Source organism: Phasianus colchicus, chromosome 12 (genome assembly GCF_987193195.1).
Source record: "Phasianus colchicus chromosome 12, bPhaCol1.hap1.1, whole genome shotgun sequence".
NCBI classification, from domain to species: Eukaryota; Metazoa; Chordata; class Aves; order Galliformes; family Phasianidae; genus Phasianus; species Phasianus colchicus.
This window is the reverse complement of record NC_143447.1, coordinates 12772705-12792101: the sequence shown is the minus strand read 5'-3', so window position 1 is coordinate 12792101 and position 19397 is coordinate 12772705. Positions and strand designations below refer to the sequence as shown.

The 19397-nt window shown below is 46.5% G+C and overlaps 1 long non-coding RNA gene across 1 annotated transcript; it reads left to right on the top strand.

Moving 5' to 3' along the window:
- The first annotated feature begins 2476 nt into the window (after positions 1–2476).
- On the top strand, positions 2477–8096 carry LOC149916281 (uncharacterized). The gene is made up of 3 exons (XR_016470414.1): positions 2477–2746; positions 4811–5041; positions 6796–8096. It is a non-coding gene; the product is annotated as an uncharacterized LOC149916281 (long non-coding RNA).
- The last annotated feature ends 11301 nt before the right edge of the window (positions 8097–19397 follow it).

Genomic DNA, 19397 nt, shown 5'->3' with positions numbered 1-19397 from the left:
CATCACCAATGAAATGAGCAAAGCGCCGCTGTTGGCAGTGGTAGTGGCAGGGTGCTCTGACTGCTGAATGGCACAGCTGCAGCCGGAGGCACTGGGAGGTGCCCAGTGGAAAATATTTGGAATAACTTCTTTGCCTGGACAGCCTGTGTGATGTGGGGGCTGCAAAGGGCTCCCACTGTGCCTGTCCTCAGCTGCACAGTGCCTTGGTGATGGATAGGGACTGGAGGTGTGCTCTGCTTTTCTGGGAGGTGGAAGAGACGGCCTCTGCAGTCCCAGTGCCTCCTTTTGGATTCAGGATTTGGTAGGGTCAGCTCCAGCCCTCGGCACGGAGCCAGAGAAGGCACCAAACCCTGATGTGGTTACCAGTCTGAACCAGTGAGAGGCCCCCCAGCAGATGGAACACACGGCCATGAGACTCTGCAGCCTCCTCCGCATGCCGCAGCGTGTCCTTCTCCCATGTCCTGAAGAAGCCCCAGCAGTGCTCGCTCACACACTGCCCAGTCAGGTTTTGTGCTGCCCTGCTGTTCCCACACCCATCCTCCTTTGCAGACATTTGCCTTCCAAAGAGCGGAGCAGTTCTCTGGTATGATTCAAGGTGTTAACAGAAATCCCCTCGAGCTGCTGACAAAACCTCAGAGGTGCAGTCTATCAGCAAGGCAGTTCCCTCAGCTTTGCAAGCAGCTTTTCCTTTTTATTACAAGCCCTGAGAAACTGAGATCGGGGGAAAAAAGGAACCAGAGTGAAGAAACAAAATAGCTGTTGCCTGATTGGAGATGGGTTTTTTGCTGGATCATCTCTGGTTTTCCACCAATAAAACCTTTATTAATGCAATGACCAGGTGTAACAACACAGGGAGAAGTAAAACAGGATGTGTTTAATGGGTAAGATCACAGTTTCACTGTCATCTACAATATCGTCCTGTAGGATTATTTCCATCCTCGTCACCCAGAAGCTGTAAGGATTTGGATATGGATTTGGTTTGCGTGGGGTTTCTAGGTTTAATGGGAAGTCTACTTGTAATCTCAATGCAAAAGCGTCCCGAATGGAGTGCCTGAGTCCGACTGCCATAGCAGGGGCTGCACTGCTAAGAAGAGGCTGTGAAATCAGCATGTGAGCCTTAATTCGGTATAAATGTTGGTTTCATTTGATTTTTAACTGAGCTAGAGCCAATCATTTCATGCTATTTATAATCCCACTGCCACACAATCTTCTGTGCAGAGGCAGTGTCTGATACCTTCCTCAGCTTTTTGGAAATCTGTAGGCTCATAGACTAGAAGAGAATTTCCTTGTTTGCTTTTTCACTTCACTAAGGATGCAGAAAGCTGATGTGATCTTACCAAGAAGGCTCGACTTCCTTCACTGCTGGGAGAAGTGAGCAGTGGCAGTACTGCGCTTACAGGTGCTCTGAGTTCTGAGCAGAAGGACTTCCACAAGAGCCATCCAATGCATCACTTCTGATACAGACTGGTTAATCCAAACCCACAGCGGGTGAAGATGGGAGAAGGTCCTTTTCAGGGTGTTTTTGACACTGTGTACATCAGGATCCCAGTCCTCTCCTGCCCTAGGATGATGCATTGATCATGCTGCTGCAAGGAGGTGATCATTACGCTGCTCGTTAGTGATTGGGGTGCTGGCAGGCACAGGGGTTAAATGGCTCCGTGCACCAAAGCAAATCACTGGTGACCCAAAATTACAACGTGGGAGTTCCTGACTCCTTGGCCATGCTCGTTCACGAGACCACACTGCCTCCTGAGAAAATATGTTTTCACGGTATCTGGACAGCTGTGTAAACACGTCCAGAGACAGCCATGCAACGCTGAGCTGCTCCCACTATGCAAGTCATATTCTATTTTATTTGTAAGCACAAATCCTAAATCCCTCCTCCAAAATGGATATTTTTGCAAACAAAGCATTGGGAAATGAGGAAAAGCGGAATAATTCCAGATGACGTTGATGTTTGGGGCTGCAGGTGACACAGCGAAGCTCACTTCCCTTCAGACATTGAGCTGCTGGCTCTGTGCCCGGGCTGGAGGGCTGACACAGGCTGACACGCTTCTCACTTCTGAGGTTTCCTCGGCGGTCAGAGTGCCTCTCCTGAGCCTGAAAATGCACTGCTGTAAGAATCAGAGCTATGAGTCCCAACTCCTGAAAAAGGGTGATGTCTGAGCGCCATCGATACGTAGTTTCCTCGTTTTGCCTCTGTTATATGAAGACAAGCTTCTCCTGGAGTATGACGTGTCCAACCACCAAACAAAAAATACTTTTACATTTTTGCTTTAATTTCCCTTTCTCTTAGCCACGAGTGGGCACCGCCTTCGCTCCGACTGCATCGAATGAGTGCAGTGTGTCACTGTGAGCAGCACAGCGCAGGGCTGCTGTCTGTGCAGTCGCTCCTTGCCAGCATTTCAGTGATCCCACTGCTCTGCGCTCCGTTTCATCCCGAGCTGCTGAAAGCTTTATCCCCAGGAGGAGGCTGTTGCAGCGTGTTCCAGCGCTCTGCGTCGCTCTTAAGCACGCATCATGTTGTGTCTGTGGTGTTTATCAGCAGCATTCTCTCTGCTTGTTCCTCTCCAGCAGCTACGTGCACAGCTGGGCTCTCCGGAGGAGCTCCGCGCTGTGTTTGCGCTGCTGTGCGTGAAATAGAAATGCTCACCCTCTGTGCCTCCTGCAGCTTTCCCAAAGGGTTCCTCAGGGTCTGCAGAGGAGTGGCTCCTTAGGGTCTGCGGCATGGATTTGAGTGAAAGCAGTAAGTACTGAACCCAGCGCTGCAAAACACACAGCTGTCAGGTCAGGCTGCTGCCCTGCTTAGTGGGGATGTGCTGTGATGGGGGGACGGGGCTGTGGGGGAGGATGCTGGGGAGGCCCTGGCTTAGGGCAGGCCTTCAGCAGGTGTTCAGGTCTCCATGGGGCCGGTTTGCAGCAGGCTGAAAGCAGCCTTTCAGGGCTACCAGTGATGACATTGGATGAGCAAGCATTTTGCTTAAACTGTAGTTTCTTCAAAGTATGATGGGGGGGTGGGAGGAGGAATGAAAGAAAAAAAAGAAAAAAGCATTTCTAGAGCTTGAATTTGCTCCATAGAGCAGAGCACTGAAAAATAATGAAAGCCAGATGGCCCAGCCTGTCCCAGGAACGGGAAAGGGAAGAAAAGCCAAGCTCAGCATCACAGGAAGCTGCAGCCGCGGAGCTGGGAAGGGCAGCAGCCTGCACAGGGAGCACAGGGAGCACAGGGACTGGCGCTGACCAGAGCGGCTCCGGAGATGGGCTGGTGCTGGGATTTGCCCAGGAAGGCAGGGAGGAAAGCGACTTCAGGGCATGCAGGTCTCTGGTGCACAAAGCTGAGCCAAGAGTCTGGGCTGAGAGTTTGCTGTTGCAAAAGCTGTGTAGGAGTGCAGGGTCCTTCCTGAATGGAGGCTGCAGTGAGCAGCTGAGCTGTGCCGAGGTTCACAGCTGTGTTGTGCAATGGTTGAAGCCAATCCTGGTTCCACCACTCTTTGCATGGGAGTTACGTGTTCCTTGATGGAAATATACGAGCATGGCAGAAATGAGTCTGACACACTTCCTAAAGGGGCAAGAAGAGCACTGTACAAGTGAGTGTGTAGGCACGGACATGGGTTTAAAGTAGGGCAGTGTGTGTGTGTCTAAATTTGTATGTGCACACAAGAAAAACATATGGACTGGGAAATACCTGCAGCTATGAGGTATGGAGGGTGAGGGGTGCATGCTTCCCTCTGCCTGGGCTTCTCCACCAAAGCCAGCATGGAGGAAAAGGGTGGGAGAGCTGAGCCAGGCTCCATTTCACTCTGACAATACTGAAACTTGGAGGTTTGAAGCCTTTTTGCATGCACCTTGCACTTGAGCTGCATCTTGCAAGTCCTGCTAAAGTTGTGCTGCCAGGCTCTCCTGCCCATCTCAAGCTGTGGGTTTCTCCCATTGCTGCTGATCTTCCTGGTGTCAGAGATGAGTGTCCTGGCTCAGGCCAGAGAAATGTGCCAGGTCTGGGCAGTGGGTGTGCAAAGGGAGCAGGCTGGGGGAGCCCTGTCCACCCCAGCCAGCCCTCAGAGCTGCTGCATCTGCACCCAATGCCAGACCCTCAACCATGGCCACCCCACAGCAGCACCGTGTAGCTACCATGGCTACAGCTACCATGGCTTCTGAATGGCATGGAGTCCCATGGACGTGTGTCTTATTAGCACTGCAAGTCTAGCAGAGCGAGCATCTCTTCGTCATATATACTTTAGCCAAGGTATTATAGCACAGTTTCCACTTCCTAGCATTTAACTCAGTCTTTTCCACTCAAGAAGTGCTACACAGATAGACTGGCAGATCTGGGGAGCTGCTTCTTCCAGTTTGAAAATCTTAGAAAATTACTATGGTAAAACATTTTTTTCTGTTATTCAAACTTCAGAAATATTCCATGCATGGTCTACAGATCTCAGCTCCTTTTTCTTTTACCTTGCCTCTTTGAAGTATAATGCAAGCCTAGAATCACTCAAGCCAAGCTTTTGCACCTGCCATGTTCCAATGGCTTCTGGAGTGCAACTCACTGTAGTTGGTTGGTGGTGGTATCGATGTTTGCTGCTAGCTCTGTACATCTCATGTTCTGCTATTTTTGTCATAGAAGAAGTAGCAAGGTAAAATGTGGTTTTAGATGGAAAGATGGAATTCAACTGAACCTCTCTTAGAAAACAAATGCTCTCTTGTAGATTTTCTCACTGTACCAGTTAGAGAGGGTTAAAATGATACAAGTAAGAGCAGAAGGATCTAGTGGATCCTAAATCAAAACTCCTCTCTTTGCTTTGTATTTTTCCAGGAAAGGCACTTGAACTGATGCTTGGATTTCATGTGAACATCTACTTAAGCCTTTGAGGACATTGCCAGGAGCCACAGAACAATGAAATAACTCGGCAGTGCCAATATTACAGCTATTCATTGAAAACTGGAGTGAACAGTTCCCTAAGCAGTAAGGATCAGACTTGCTGCCAGTAAAGCACAAAAAGTGTCGCTCAGCATCCAGCACAGGACTGAATCTCAGACAGCCCAGGTACAGCCCTTCACAGTGCTGGGTTTTCTCATATTTGCTGCTGCCCTTCCAGGCAGTCAGAGCATCCCCCATGGCCAGAATGTGATTGGGATGGGGCTGGGCAGGCCGCACAGATGCAGTGATCCCATAAGCGTGTGGCCCCCGCAGTGCTGGCTAAATGGGAAGAATAAAGTCCCTTAGCGTGGGGCTGCTGATGGGGCAGGCCCTGTGCTGAGTTCAATCACAAAGTCTTTGTGGCCAGGACTGTTTTCATTTTAGTGGCTGTGCCCAGAATAACAGGAGCAGGATGTCAGTGGGAGCCCCAGAGCTGTTGCAGCACAAACGCTCATCAGCCACTAACAGAAAATGTTTCCTGTCTCCAGCTTTTAAGGCAGCAAGCAGATAGAAGCCTTCCTCTCTCTCCCCAGCTGCGGTCTCCAGCTCAGGCAGGTGGATTGGGGCAGTGCTGCCTGCTGCCACATCAGCTCTGGATGTTCTCCAGATGCCAACAGGGAGACCTGATGGCTCCTGAGAAGGAAATCAGCACACGCACAGAGGCTCAGAGGAGTGACTGCTGGCTCCCCTGCCTCAGGAAAGCAGTGCTGTCAATGGCTCTGCCCAGAGGCAATGCCTGGACGTGGGCCAGACCTGGGCGAGATGGCCGGGCTGGGCAGATAGGGGAGCCAGGAGGAAGGAAGTGAATGAAGTCAGCCCTGTGAATTACACCAGATGTGTGCTCCTGCTTCTCTCTAAGCTCATTACTGCTGACCGAGCGGTGTCCTGTGTGCCACCACAGCAGCTGGGGGGCAGCCAGGCACAGCATGAGTCTGCTTGTCCCCAAAGCTCCCATCCAGCACAAGCACTCCTTCCCAGAGCCCAAGGAGAGCAATAGCAGCCACATGAGTAAGTCAGAAACCTTGCTGCTTGGGCAGCCATAGGGCAGCATCAGAGCATGGTGACTCGTACTGAGCAGTGACTGATGTGAGACTGACACCGAAAACATTGGATTGGTAGTGAGCAGAGGAAACATTTGCATTATCAGGATATAAAAAGTCATGAAGTTTAAAAAGGTACATTCATCAGAGAGGAGTTGCTTAAGACAGCCAGCTGCTGGGACGACCCAACCAGAGCTCTGTGGCATCCAGGCCCTGTCCTCGTGGGCTTACTGGTGATGAGGTTTATCCCTATGCACCCAGCGGTGGAAGTTCTGGGATCACCACAGCTCCAGTCTGGGCTGTGGCTGAGGAAGGAAGAAGTGAGATGGTCCGTGGGAGCTGCTGACTCCTGCAGATGAGGTGAAGGAGCCAGGGCTCGGCCTTTCCACCTCCTCTGGTAGCACTGATTTGCTCGACAAAGTAACAGCTGGAAGGAGAGCAGATGCAGCTGTGGGGTAGGAGGCCAAAGGAGAAAGGCGAGAGGAGGAAAGACCACTGTGAGGCCCTCAATCAGCCAAGCCAGCTGCAGAGCTCTCGTGGGTTTTGTTGGTGGTGGTGGTGTTGTTTAATTGATTTTTATACTAACAGACAATTAAAGTGATCTATTTCTTTCTGTCTGTCTGTCTTTCATGTTTCTCTAGTAATGAGTCATTTCCTGGGGGTGGAAGGAAAAGAGCATTTCTTCTCAAAGCTTCAGAACACTGTTTTGGCATTTGGGTTGTGGGTTTTTAATTTAATTGCTTGCCTGCTTGCTCTCAGTGAAGCAGCAATATCAAAACAAGCATGGAAAAATAAAAAGCTACACATGAATAACCCCTGAACTCTGCTCTTTGCCCACAGGAATGGGTGTCCATATAGCAGGCGGCCCAAGGCAGTGCACAAGGTAAGGGGTGATGGCTGCCAAAGCAGCAGACAGCCCTCCCACCATATTCACCCACAGATTCTGATGCTTTTTCCAGCTCCTGCACGTCACTGGTGTCAGTGCCTGTCTGCTCTGCAGCACACTGACCTTTGCTCATGGAAACTGGTGGTGGTTTCAGTTTAGTAAGCCACATGCCTTGGGGCTGCAGTGGATGTAGGGCAAAGCTGGCTGTTGTCCCCAAAGCTTACGTGTTAGAAACTGCTGTCGGTCTGGGGAAGCCCAGTGTGAAGCAGTGGAGAGTCTGAATCTTTTTTGCTACAAAGCTGTAAGTAAAAAGTGCTTGTTAGAGCGTGGACTAATAAAAGTGGTCATGCAATCAAGCTAATTTGCTAGAGATTAGAGCCTAATTAAAACCAAAGAAGTTGAGAGGGCTGCTAGCCTCAGTGCTAAGCACACACACAGAACAGCACGCACTGACAGCCAAGAGAAGCACACTGGCTTTTTGGCAACAAGCAGCAGCAAACCACCTTGAAGGAGAAGCTACTCCTTCCCAAAGCTTCCAGCCCCAACTACACTGCAACCTGTTTTGTTGTGGGTTGGGATGGGCAAACCCCCAGCACTGCTGGAACAACAGCAAAAACTTCCATTGACATCAGTGGGTCCTGGACTCATCTCATGGCCTGTTTTGTTTGTTTGTTATGCATTTCCTGTACTACTCGGCTTCCAGAATGAATTATGTGTAGTTTCTCAATGAAAAAGGAAGAAAATATATACTTTCAGAGTTACTGCTTGTGTGTCATGCAGGAAATACTTGTCTTGGTTGAACCATGGCGTAATTGAGCTGGAAATCGGAGTAAGTGCAGTTATTTCAGATCCAGAGAGGCTTGTTTCACTGCAGTATTTAGCTGGTTGTTTTCCCCAAGCATCATGCCAGCCACTGGCTGGGGGAAAGAAAACATTTAAAGGGCCATCATTGACCCAATGGACCTGGCAGGAAATCCCAAAAGGCGTGCTAGGTGTGCACAAAGAGCACGAGCTCCTGTCCCCAGCTCTGTTTGCTCGTCTCTTCCGTCACGGTGTGGGTCCTCGCTGGGACCCTTAGACCTGCATGAGGTTCTGTGAAGCCAAGTGCTAACCCTTGGAAGTCAACAGGCACATGGCCAACATCAGGCGCTTGTAAAAGACAATGTAATGAAAACAGCTTCACTTATTCACAACAGATTGCATTAACCCGTTCCCAGCTAAACTGGGAAAGGACAATAATTTCGCATATTAAAACAAAAGGAAGCAGGGGATACTGGTGACTAATTTCCTTCAAATCACGTCAGTTAGGTCATCAGCATCATCACAGGTCACTTGTTTTGCTGACCAGCCCTTAGGTAGATACTCATATAGCAGCTGTTATTCTCTGCTGTGAATTGTGGTTTTCTGCCCAGCAGCAAGTCCAATTTTCAGGGAAATTGGGAAGCCAACTCCTATCTACGCAAAAGATGAACTGTGTTTCCTGCAACTTTATGCCTCTAATGTTACCGGTTGAGTAACAGCCGGACACAACCGTGTCTTCTGTAAGAAAATATGCCAACTGTTATTGCCTGGAAGTGAATAAAAAGTACTTTTGCTGTTAAAAGTTTTGAATGATCTGAAGCTGCAATAACAGTCCTGTCCAATCAAAACTTACTCTTCTCAACAACAGGATGCGTTGCTCTGTTTAAGCAAGGAATAACATTGTTTTGGTCAGTACACACACTTTGCTTCCTGTTGGGAGTATTGCACAAAAAAACCCCTAATTTACTGTGTATCAAATAACTAATCCAGTGCGTATTTACAGATTTTATATACAGAGATGTTTTCTAGTACCATTTGTGTGTAAAGAAAATATGAGCTAGCGTGATCTGTTTATTTAGCTGTGTAAGCTACAGCAAAATTAAGGAGAGTACCCTCTGAATAAGAGACTGCATTGCTGTTAGTACTAGCAGAGCCAGGTTTATTGAGGGTCTCGATGCTCCTGACTTACAGTCAGAAAAGTTTACTGTCAGAAAGCGTTCATTCTGGTGGTACAAGACCTTTCTTTGCCCTTCGATCTCCCTGTTGCTTAAAAGGCAATTACTGGGAGCAACGGCAAGATTTAGCCTAAGGACTTCTGCATTTGCCCCCTGCTAATGATGTGCTGGGATCCTGTCATCTGCCAAGACACAAGCAGGGCAAGAATATGATGCCTGTCACTGCTTCCTTCCTTCCTTCCTCCCATCTTGGGAAGTTGGTTCCTCCGTGTCAGGCTGTGCTAATGAACAAGAACAGATTCTGAGTTCTGTGTCTTGCAGGGAAAACACCAGCTGGGCTGACACCAGTGGAGCCATTCAGATTTGAGCCTGCCTGAGGACGATCCACATCTACCTCCAGCTAAATGCCCCGGGGCTCCTCTTGCAGCCAGGAAACCCTTCTGCAATTACCATTACGATTATCCCTGCACTTCAGTACAGGGTGCCTGTCCTAGGCTGACAGCAGTGCACTGGGGCTGTGTGCAGGCCCTGTGATGGTGCTGGAGGCGAGGACAATAGTCAAGGCTGGAGACAACTTCTAGCCTTGCAGATGTAAATCAAGGTTGTGCTGTTGTCTCAGTTTGCGTATGTAACTTTGTAACTATCCATATGTCTGCAAAGGGATTTTAAGCACAAAACTATCCTCATTTGGAGATCAAGAGTTCCATTCATCCTGTGAAGACTGACCAAATGTCTCATGCCAGGAGAAAGGGGATGCTATGCCACCATCCAACTCAGCTTTCCTTCTTCATGTAAATCAGGAGCTTCCCTTCTGTCCAGTGGAATCAGCAATAAATTCATGGCCAGGCCAGTCCAAGCACTGAGGGCATTCCTGTGTCCAAAATAGCGCATGTACAGGGAAAAAAAGTCTAAAATGTTTCAGGGGCAGCCATGTCCTCGAGCTTCACCTTAATCCTCTTGTCACCTGAACTGATTGAACACTTCAGCTCTTTTATCACTTCTCCCCTTTTCCATCCATTTGTCCTTTGCCCAGATCTCACACTGTCGCTAACTGACCTGGATTCACTCATTTCTGTGCAGATCAGCCAAGTCTCCCAGGCTGGAGAAGCGGGTCACTGTGCATAGCATACAGGGCCGTAGCAGAGGTGTCCTTCCCTCCCTCTGAGCAGAGAAGCCTTCCTGCTGCCACGTGAAGCTGCCTTTCCACCTCCCAGACCATGTCTGGCTTCTGCAGGTGGAATATCAGTAAGTGGTGCGAGGACAGGGAGATAACAGGGACTGGCTTTGTTGGAAAACTTCAGCCCCAAAACCAATGCAGCAGCTTGCAGCTCCCCGGCCAGGCGGTGCTGCCAAAAGGATGCACTGCAGTGAGCGCTGACGAGAAACAAATGTATCTGAGATGGAGAAATAATCTTTCTGTTAAAGCTTACAGCAAACAAAGCTGCAAATGTTGCTATTGGGGTGGAAGCTTGAGCTGTGACAGAGTGGATTTTCCATTCCTCAATAAACCTGATTTTGGCCAAAACTGTGAAGCAGAAAGCTTTCTGCTTAAAAGCAAACAAACAAAAGCCAAAGATCTACCCTTTAAGTCTGCTTTCTTTTTGGATGAGGCTAAAATTATGCTTAGAATTGTATTTATTGCTGCTCTGAAGGGACCCTGTCCAGAAAAACAGAAAAGCAGCTTGGTGCATGTGGACAGTTTTACTCATTTCATGGAACTGTTGAACCGATTCAAGTGAGTACTTTACCAGTTCAGAATGAAAACTCATCCGATTTCTAGAAGAAACAAAAATTCAATCTAAAGGAGTGCACTGAACTTTAACCAATTTCCTTTTTGAAACGTAGGCAGTAATGGTAACTTGTGAGAACAGACACCTCCCAGCCTGGATGCTTGGAAATGAACAGCACAGTTCAGGTAACGACATTTGCTGTGAAGCCAAGGAACCCACTTACTTAATCGTGCTACTCTCGTGCTGTACTCTGACATTGTTCCCTAGAGCAAGCTGCAAGCTGTATTTTTATTAGTATAGTGTGAATGACTCAACCCCACAGGGTTTTTTCCTTCAGTCCCTGTGCGACCGATGGGCAGGAAGAGGAAAACCGTGTGTTTCACATGGGAAGTTTTCCAGTGTCTTCATGAAACTTGTCAGACTTTCCTCCTTCGCTTTCCAACTCTACAGCACTCCTGCTGCAGGCTGGCGAGGGCTGTGTGTACACATGGAAGTGATGGCTGACGTGTCCAGCTACACACTGCTCCTGGTCCACCTACCCTCAGTGGAAGCGAAGGCAGCCCAGCATATGCTTTGGGTTTTGTCTTCTGCACAGCCCTCTAATCCTTCATCGGGAAATTACCACGTAGTTTATCTGTACCTTGGCATTAAGTTTTAAAACCTCAAGATTTTAACCTAAAGGAACTGTCTGTTTACTGCTTTTTTTTTCTTACAAACGTCACTGTTGTTACCTCATTAACTATTTAGCAGCCCGTCCAGTTATCACAATGAACTTAGCTCAGCAAGATCTCAGGGTTGTAACACCCAAAGGAAAATGTCACTGGTCTCCTTATCTGATACATTTTGGTTAGCAGAGATTTAAAAGAATCAGTAACAGACCCTTAATGAGATGTGTTTGGCGAGAAGATACAAAATAACTATGAAGCTGGTTTAGAGCTATTTCCTTTTTCATTCATTCTGCCTTATCTAAATGCATACTTAACATTAATCAGCTGTCATACTAACTTGGATTGTCTTGCTTCTGGATTTAGCATCCACATCTCTTGTTATTTCATTTCATTGCTTCTACTTCACCAGTAAATAAAGAGTGGCTTTTTAATTGTGCACCCACCCTCCTGCAATCCAAGTGGTCAGCAGCACATCTCTACAGAAAGCCCCAGTCACACAAAGGTGTGAGGGATGACTAAACCAGCTCCATTTATTTCTATATTGCCAGAGTGATCATATAGAGAGAGTTTGCTAATTAAATATAAAATTATGTGAGAATTTTGGAAGAATTTCTGCACTTCAAAACATCTCTATCATCTTCTAAAGAAGGAAGTTTCCCCTGAAGTTCCTCACTTACAACAGCAGATGTTGCACAGCAGGTTCAGTAGAAAAGGGGGGGAAAGTTATTTATTTTTTTCATAGGGTGGTAAATAATCTATTATTAAGGGCAGTGTTTGATCCCTTTATGAAAATGTGAGTGTTTGCTTCTGTGGGACACTGTTCACCATTCAGTAGCGGAGGTCTGACTCGTGGGGTAGAGTTGGGCCAGGTCTGACATTTTGCAGAACACAGCAATGTACTCATGGCACCCATGGCCAACCTAAGGGCTGCCCAAGACCACCTCAGCCATCCCAGCTGGCCTACAGCCATGGCAGTGTGCATCATCCAGAGAAAAAAAGGGGTCTGAAAATAGGAACATTCCATGCTTCCTAAAAAGGCAGCTGACCCAAGCACATCCCTGCACTCCTCGCTGTATTTGTTTGCAACTCTGCAGGTGCCCAGTGTGTTGAATATATTCGAAGCAGAGAAATGCAACCTGATAAGGACAGCTGTGATGTTTTGCGCCTTGGTAGGAATAATCAGTTGCAAAGAAATGGGGTGAAGAGCCAACAGAGCGAGCAGCAGTAGTGCTGGGGAGGTATGGAGGTTAGAGGGGGTTGCCGGCTCAATGGGAGCCAGCAGTATCACACAGCTCTTACCAAAAAAAAAAAAAAAAAAAAAAAGAGGAAAAAAAGCCAACATCATACTGGGACAGATGAGTGAAAGTACAGTCTATAAGCTGTGAGATCATCCTATTGCTCTACTCAGCGTGTGTTAGGCCACAGCTGGGGCCAGGCGCTTGAGGACAACTGTGGGTCACCTTCAGAGAAGAAGAGGAATGATTTAGAAACAGAAATTTTGAAGGAATGTTGAAGGAACTGCATGAATTTGAAGAAATGGCTGAGGAGAGACAAGGATAAGAACGCACACAGCTGCTGTGAAGAGGAAAACAAGCTATTCTTAATGGTGATGTAGGTAGGAAAGGTAGTGGTGAAAAAAACAGCACAGTGAAAGAATGGGTCCCCAGTGGAATAGGCTGCCTGGTGCTGCCTCACTAGAAGTGCTTCTGAACAGGTTAAAAAGCCTTTTTAAGGAACAGCATGGGTTTGACTTCAAGCAGGACAGGGACACTTCCTAACACACTTCCTAAAAGGTCGCTCCATTCTTTTTTATGCTTCTGTGCTTGGATTAAATGGCTTTTTTTTTTTTTTTTTTTTTCGTTTTTCATTTTTTTCTTTTCTTCTTGTGAGGAACAAAGCCAGGATGTGCCTTTTCTGCTGCCTCTACTGCTCTTTCCACAGAGAGGAGCATCTCAGGCAGTTTCCCCTCTTTCTTCCAGATTCATTCACCCAGTGCACCTGGACTCTGCAGCCCCCCAGCAGCAGCACCAAAGAGGGAATGCATCCTCAGTTCAATTCCCTGCTCCCTCACATGCTGACAGAAGCACATTGCCAGAATAACTGGCTTTATCCTGGCTTTCTACAGAGAGCAGAGGTGACAACTGCTTAAAGAGAAAGGAGGAGCAGGTAATACTTGGGAGCTGTGCTGTCTTGTTTCCAGCCTCAAATGCATGCTCCAGGTGAAAACATCTGAACCGTTTTTCAGATTCACAACCCTTTCAGTGGGACCAGCAATGCTCTCAGGCTAACAGCATCTTTAGTTCTGTACTCATAGAAAATGAAATCCAAGCTGATTATAATGGCTTTATTTCCACTGAAGAATATGGTTTACAGTATGGATATAAAGATTGTCTTCATTTGAATGACAGCTGGGAAGGTTCATATGCTTTAGTAAAGCACTGCTGGTTTGTTACAGACAGTGGTATGCATAAGCCTAAACGTACTTTGCTATTCCAATTACATGACCGGCACTCATGAATGGAAGCCTGAGCTTTATCTCCACTGACCTTGAAAACCCCCTGGAGGTTTATGATGAAATGAAGCATATGTTTTCTGGTGATTTCTGGAATATGAAGAAACAACAACCACTCGTTCTGATTTTCTCAGGAAACAAATTGGTATATCATCAGAGCTTCCATATTACTGCAGGGGGATTTGGAGGGTCTCTATTTTTAATCCCTTACTACACATGAATTTGGCAGTGCTATGCAGGTACAGAGGCTGGCATTGTGCGCACCACAGCCTCTCCCCTGAACATATACACACACATAAACCAGATGAATAGCAATTCTGGCTCTTGCTGATAAATCAGATCATCTTAATAGGTGAGTTATTGTAATGAATGAAGTGGATGTCTACAACTCGGTCACATTAGTGACTCTGCACTATAGTAGACATACACAAATTAGCTTTTAATTGATAGCTTGATTACTGGTCTAGACACAGTGGCACAGAGCTCTGTCTCTGTCCATATTTTTTTCGGTAACAAAACCTCAGTGCTTACTCCAGTTTCCGACCTGAAAGAAGTGCATCAGTTACAGCTTCTATACAGAGGGCCTGAATGCAGTGTGCTTGCTATAGCCATGCAAGGATGGAAGCAGAGTGTGAATCAGCCACTCTCAGGTTATCATAGCTGCTGGGAGCTCAGCTGGAAGCCAGGTTCCAAGTGAGAATCCCAGGCAGCGCAGCAGAGTAAGAATTCTCACTGGGAAACATGGTGCACGAGGACGTGAATGCGAAGAGAAATGCACCTGCATGAATGTGCTCCATAGAAACTGATTTACCTTTCACCTGAAGTATACTATGACTCTGACTGCAAGGTAAATAAAGTGGTTTTGATTTCTACAATTCTTCTTCTTTTTTTCCCCCTGTGGGTTTTCTATTGTTTCTCTCTTTTCTCATTCTTTTCTCATGCACTATCTTCATGCCCAAGCCTTACTATTTTTCACGTTTCTTAAGGCCTTCAGCACTGCTTCGTCTCAGTTCTTCCCAATGTAGCTGTGCAGATTTACAACTCCTTTCATTTCCCATGACATTGCTTACAGTCACGGGACAAAAATCAGCCTTTTCGTGCCAGATTCCGCAGCCATTCTCCCCACCATGAGTCTAGGTTGCCATTCCCTCGAGGACTAAACTAGATTGGGATTTATTAAACCCTGAGCCCTCTGTTTGAATGATATACAGCCTCAGGCAGTAGGCACTAAGGCAAATGATACTGCTTCTTTGTAAAAGCACAGTAAACCATGCTACAGAGTGCACTGCCCCAGGCATTCCTAAACTATCTTGTCCTGTGTCAGCAAGATGCTTTAAGAACTCTCTATAGAGCTTTCACTGCTCCATTTTTCCTCTGCTCCCACCCTGTGCATTTCAATACAGTAAGGAAAAGATTTTGTCCTTAATTGAAATTCCTTTCATCAGCCCAGATATAGCCTGAACAAAGATACTGACATGAAAAAGCAGCCAAGAACCTATCTTTAAAACGTCAATTTGCCAGTGACAAGCATAAAATGCAGTCACTGCAAATCAAGACTCTAAATCCCCATTGTACATCACACAGCTGCCACTTCACCGCCTCCCCCCACTATCCCTCCTGTAAGTTTTGATGTTTGTTCATCCTTGTTTTCCTGGACACATTCTTCTCATACTGTATTCACAGCAAATGTGAGGATAGCTGGGTCTTGATTAAACTCTTGCAGACTTAGAGAAAGCTCTTTTAAACCTTGAATGGTGTCATTTATCTTAGACTCTGGAAGAAATCGATCGTTCAAGCTCTGTGAGTTTTCTCTATTTTTCCCTTTTTTATTCATTCTGGTAAAGTAATTGATGCACTTTTGCCCACACAGACCTGTAAATTTGATGCTCCTTGAGTTTACATGGCAGGAAATTGCTACAGTCTTGTTCAGCTGCAGAAAGAGAAATAAGAAATGAATGTTCTTTCCATTGGCACAGTGTAGGGAAGGATACACCCAACAGAAAAACATAAGTATAGGCTGTTTACTGAGGGCTATATTTAGCCTGCTTACCATGGGTGCCTAATTTAGGTGTTACACCTTAAGCTCTCGGCAGCATAGCGACCAGAGTCTGCTGCCTGGTGGCTGAGCATGCTGATTAATAGCATTTCTGTATTTCCCTTACATCTTGGTTTGGTGGACTCTAGTGTGACCTGGACTGGGAAACATTTCCTTTCAGCCTTACTACTGCTTTAGCACATTCTGGGACAGGTCTGGCATACATGGACACTAATTTGTGTAAACAGCAAGAAATAATAATCACACTCTTCATGCAGGCTTTATTCAGGAAATCAGCAGAAATGCTCTCAGTTTGGAGTTTGTAAGCAGTCGTGAAATAAGATGGAGGTTGCATACATGCAGGTATTAGATGTGGACTGTTTACCCAGCTGTGACAATTCCACAGTTGGAGTGCAGCAGGAACTCAGGTATGGTTAATAATATAAGATACACAATCTTTAGAGTGCTGCTGCCAGGTGTCTTATTTGGCTTCAATTTCTCTGTCTTTTTTGCCTATTCTTTTGTCTATCTAGGCTCAGGAAAATGATGTGGAATGTAAAGTGTTCTGCCCTTGTAACTGGCATGGTGGAGCTGCAGGATATGTTGGAAATGACACAATGAACCACTGCGTGCTCTTATTTGGTATCTTCACCTCTGTTATATTCATATTTTGCATAGCTATCTGAACATTTGCCATGCTCACCTGGGTCACCTTGCAACATCCATCACTAGTTGGTTAAAGCCTGATGCTAAAAGTCTCACTGATATGTACTTGAGTTACTTCCCATTCTTTAGTGGGCTTGGCAATTTGTTTATTATTAAATGCTTGAATATTCTACCCTTGAAGGCCATCTATTAACATTGAGTGAAGAACTAGGGTACTTCATTGAGTCCTAGTGTCATGTTAGTTACAAGGCACAGCAGTAGGGATATCTTTATTTACAGATCATTAAAAAGATGAGTTCTGCAGTAACAGGCAGATATAATTGTTTTTCTTGAGCATTTTCAAGATATTTGGTCAAGTGAAAACTATGCAGACGCCTGCTGGCTGCAAAATGAAAAGGAGAAAGAGAAGAGGGTAGTATGGGGTTGGAGGAAAAGAGAGATGACCCAAGAGAGACTGCTGGCTTGAAGCACTATTATTGAGGGGAACACACAGAGAAGGATCCCAAACAGTCATTCTTCAAGTAGTAATTTGAGGGGTTGAGCATGAGAAACAGTGGCACACTCCCTATCCTATTTCTGTGCCAGCCACAGCAGAGTACCTGGACATAATGATGTGGAAAGGAGTGCAGAAGCTTTGCATTTCCTGGAAACATTCTCATCCCAGGGCTGCTGTCAGTTCTTTAGCAAAAGAGGTGGCTGAAGGACAGAGGGAGAAACCTATGAGGAACAAAAAGCATCCAAGGAGCACCAGCATGATGGACTGTGGTAATTAGGAAGCTCTAAGACTTGTCTAACATTTTAGGAGAAGAAACCAAGCTCCGGGCAGTGCCAGGCACAGGGTGTGTGAAACAGGCATGAAGCCATCCATGCCTAACATTCCACAGCCACCCCTCCAGGCTCTGCCCAGCAAGCTGCAGAACAGCCCCAGCACCAGCTGGTAAACCAGAAGGTTTGAGAAGCGTCTGCCATGAAGTGCCATGCAAACAGATGTATAAAAATTCTCTTCATTTGTGCTCTTTTAAGCACATGTGCTTTGCAGGTCTCTTTTGACATCTCAGGATAACAGATATACTCTAAACAAGTGCTAATTTTCAGTTTTGATTACTCTACTTTCTTGAGCCACAAACCTGTTGGTAGTGTTTTCAGAGCTATTCAGGAACTTCCTTTTCTTACTTCTACATCCTCATAGACCACAATTTCCCTTTGAGTCACTCCCTCTTGCTCCTTTCTTCATTTTATTCTCCAAGACTTTGGCAAATGTTATCATTCATGAGAAAGTATCCACAGTGCAGGAACTATTTGATTGCATGAGAGATGGACTGAGATTAATGTAAACTACAGAGAGTGTATTAGGAGAACAATGAAAAAAACTCTAATGAATTTGCACAGCCTTAGTTCACTTCAGGAGCAAATTTCTTGACACTTCCCTTTGGAGTCCAAGATGACACTTTAATCTCGCTATTAAAAACATGACCTAAGGAAGGACCAGGGTGGAGCATGGGAAACATTGTCCTTTTAACTGTCTACTTTGGAGTAGCAATCTACTAATGATATAACAGCCCTTGCTGTCTGGCTCCAGGCGAATCATACTCCCTTTGAGAGGGTTCTGAGAAATGTTACTTTCAGTAGGTGGTACATGACCAAATTCCAGCTCTTATCTTGGTTTCAGCATGTGTGCAGTGAGAGGAACAAGCTTTTCTCAGATTGCACCAGCCAAATTACTTCTCAGGGCATACCCAGGGCTTTCTCAGGGTTGCATCAGTCTTCCAGCAGAGTATTAACAGTGCCCCTTGTAACAGTGTAGATAGAGTTTGGGGCTGCTTGTGATCTCCCAGAAAATTCACAGTGTTCCTCATTTATCTGTTCTGCATTTTCTTTACCCAGATTGTTCTGTCTCATTCTGCGGAGGAATCACTTTCAGTTTCATCATCTGTCTGAGCGTTCTGTATAGGCTCTGTTTCTGCCATTTGAAAGAACCCAGGGCGCAACATCACTAGGTAGGATGTGCTTCAGTGCTCAGCCAGACCCAGGGGGCCTCTCAAATTCCCAGCAGGACGTGCCTGGGACACAGGTAACAAATGGATGTTCTTTGTCCTCTGGAGGAAACGTGTCTGCACCAGAGGCCACGCTTTCAAGCTGTTGGAGACACTCAGCTGTCAATTTCTCCCTCGACAATCACCATAGACACAATTATGGCTGACTGAACTTAGGATTTTCAAAATCCCCATTGTTAGTAAAACTAAAGATTGATGTGAATGGGGGTTGGCCTTACTTTCTACATGCCAAAGACAAAGGATTATCATGCATGATTGACTCTTCTGTGATTTTCTGAAAAAACTTTCTTACGCTTAGCAAGTGTTAATACCAGAAAAGTTAGTCACAGGTTTGTCACTAACGAAATGACCTCACCTCGATGCCCTTTTTGAAGCCTTGTTCCTCAAGGCAAGTAAATGACGTGTTAGTAGAGCACCAGGAAGGTGCAGATGTGCGTGGTGGGCATCAAGGCAGGGCGGTGGTTGGATGGACGTGCATGACAGGCTAAGCACAGCTGTGTGGGCTTCCAGCCACATGGGCTGCCTGCAGATCATGCAACATATAGGCTTTGTCGTTTGGGTTTTAAAAAGTGCTCTGAAGCAATGGGCCCGGCCAGTCACGGAACCACAACCAGTGGTGGATCTGTCACGTGCCCTAAATATTTCGCTGATTTTTTTCCAATGGATTACTTGGGATGTTGGTTATTAGCCTGATTTTGAAGAAATGTGGCTGAGGAAGCTGCCTGTGTGCCTTATCAGCTCCCTGTGGCATCTCTTGAAGCTCTTGGCCACGTTCAACCAAACCCACAGACACGCAGGTCTCCACAGCCGTGCAGTCCGGGACACAGGGCACGCACCGGGACAGCAGTGCTGTGGATGCAACCACCCACCGACCGCTTTTATTCGCATTTCTGTGCGGCTACGCGAGCAATTCGC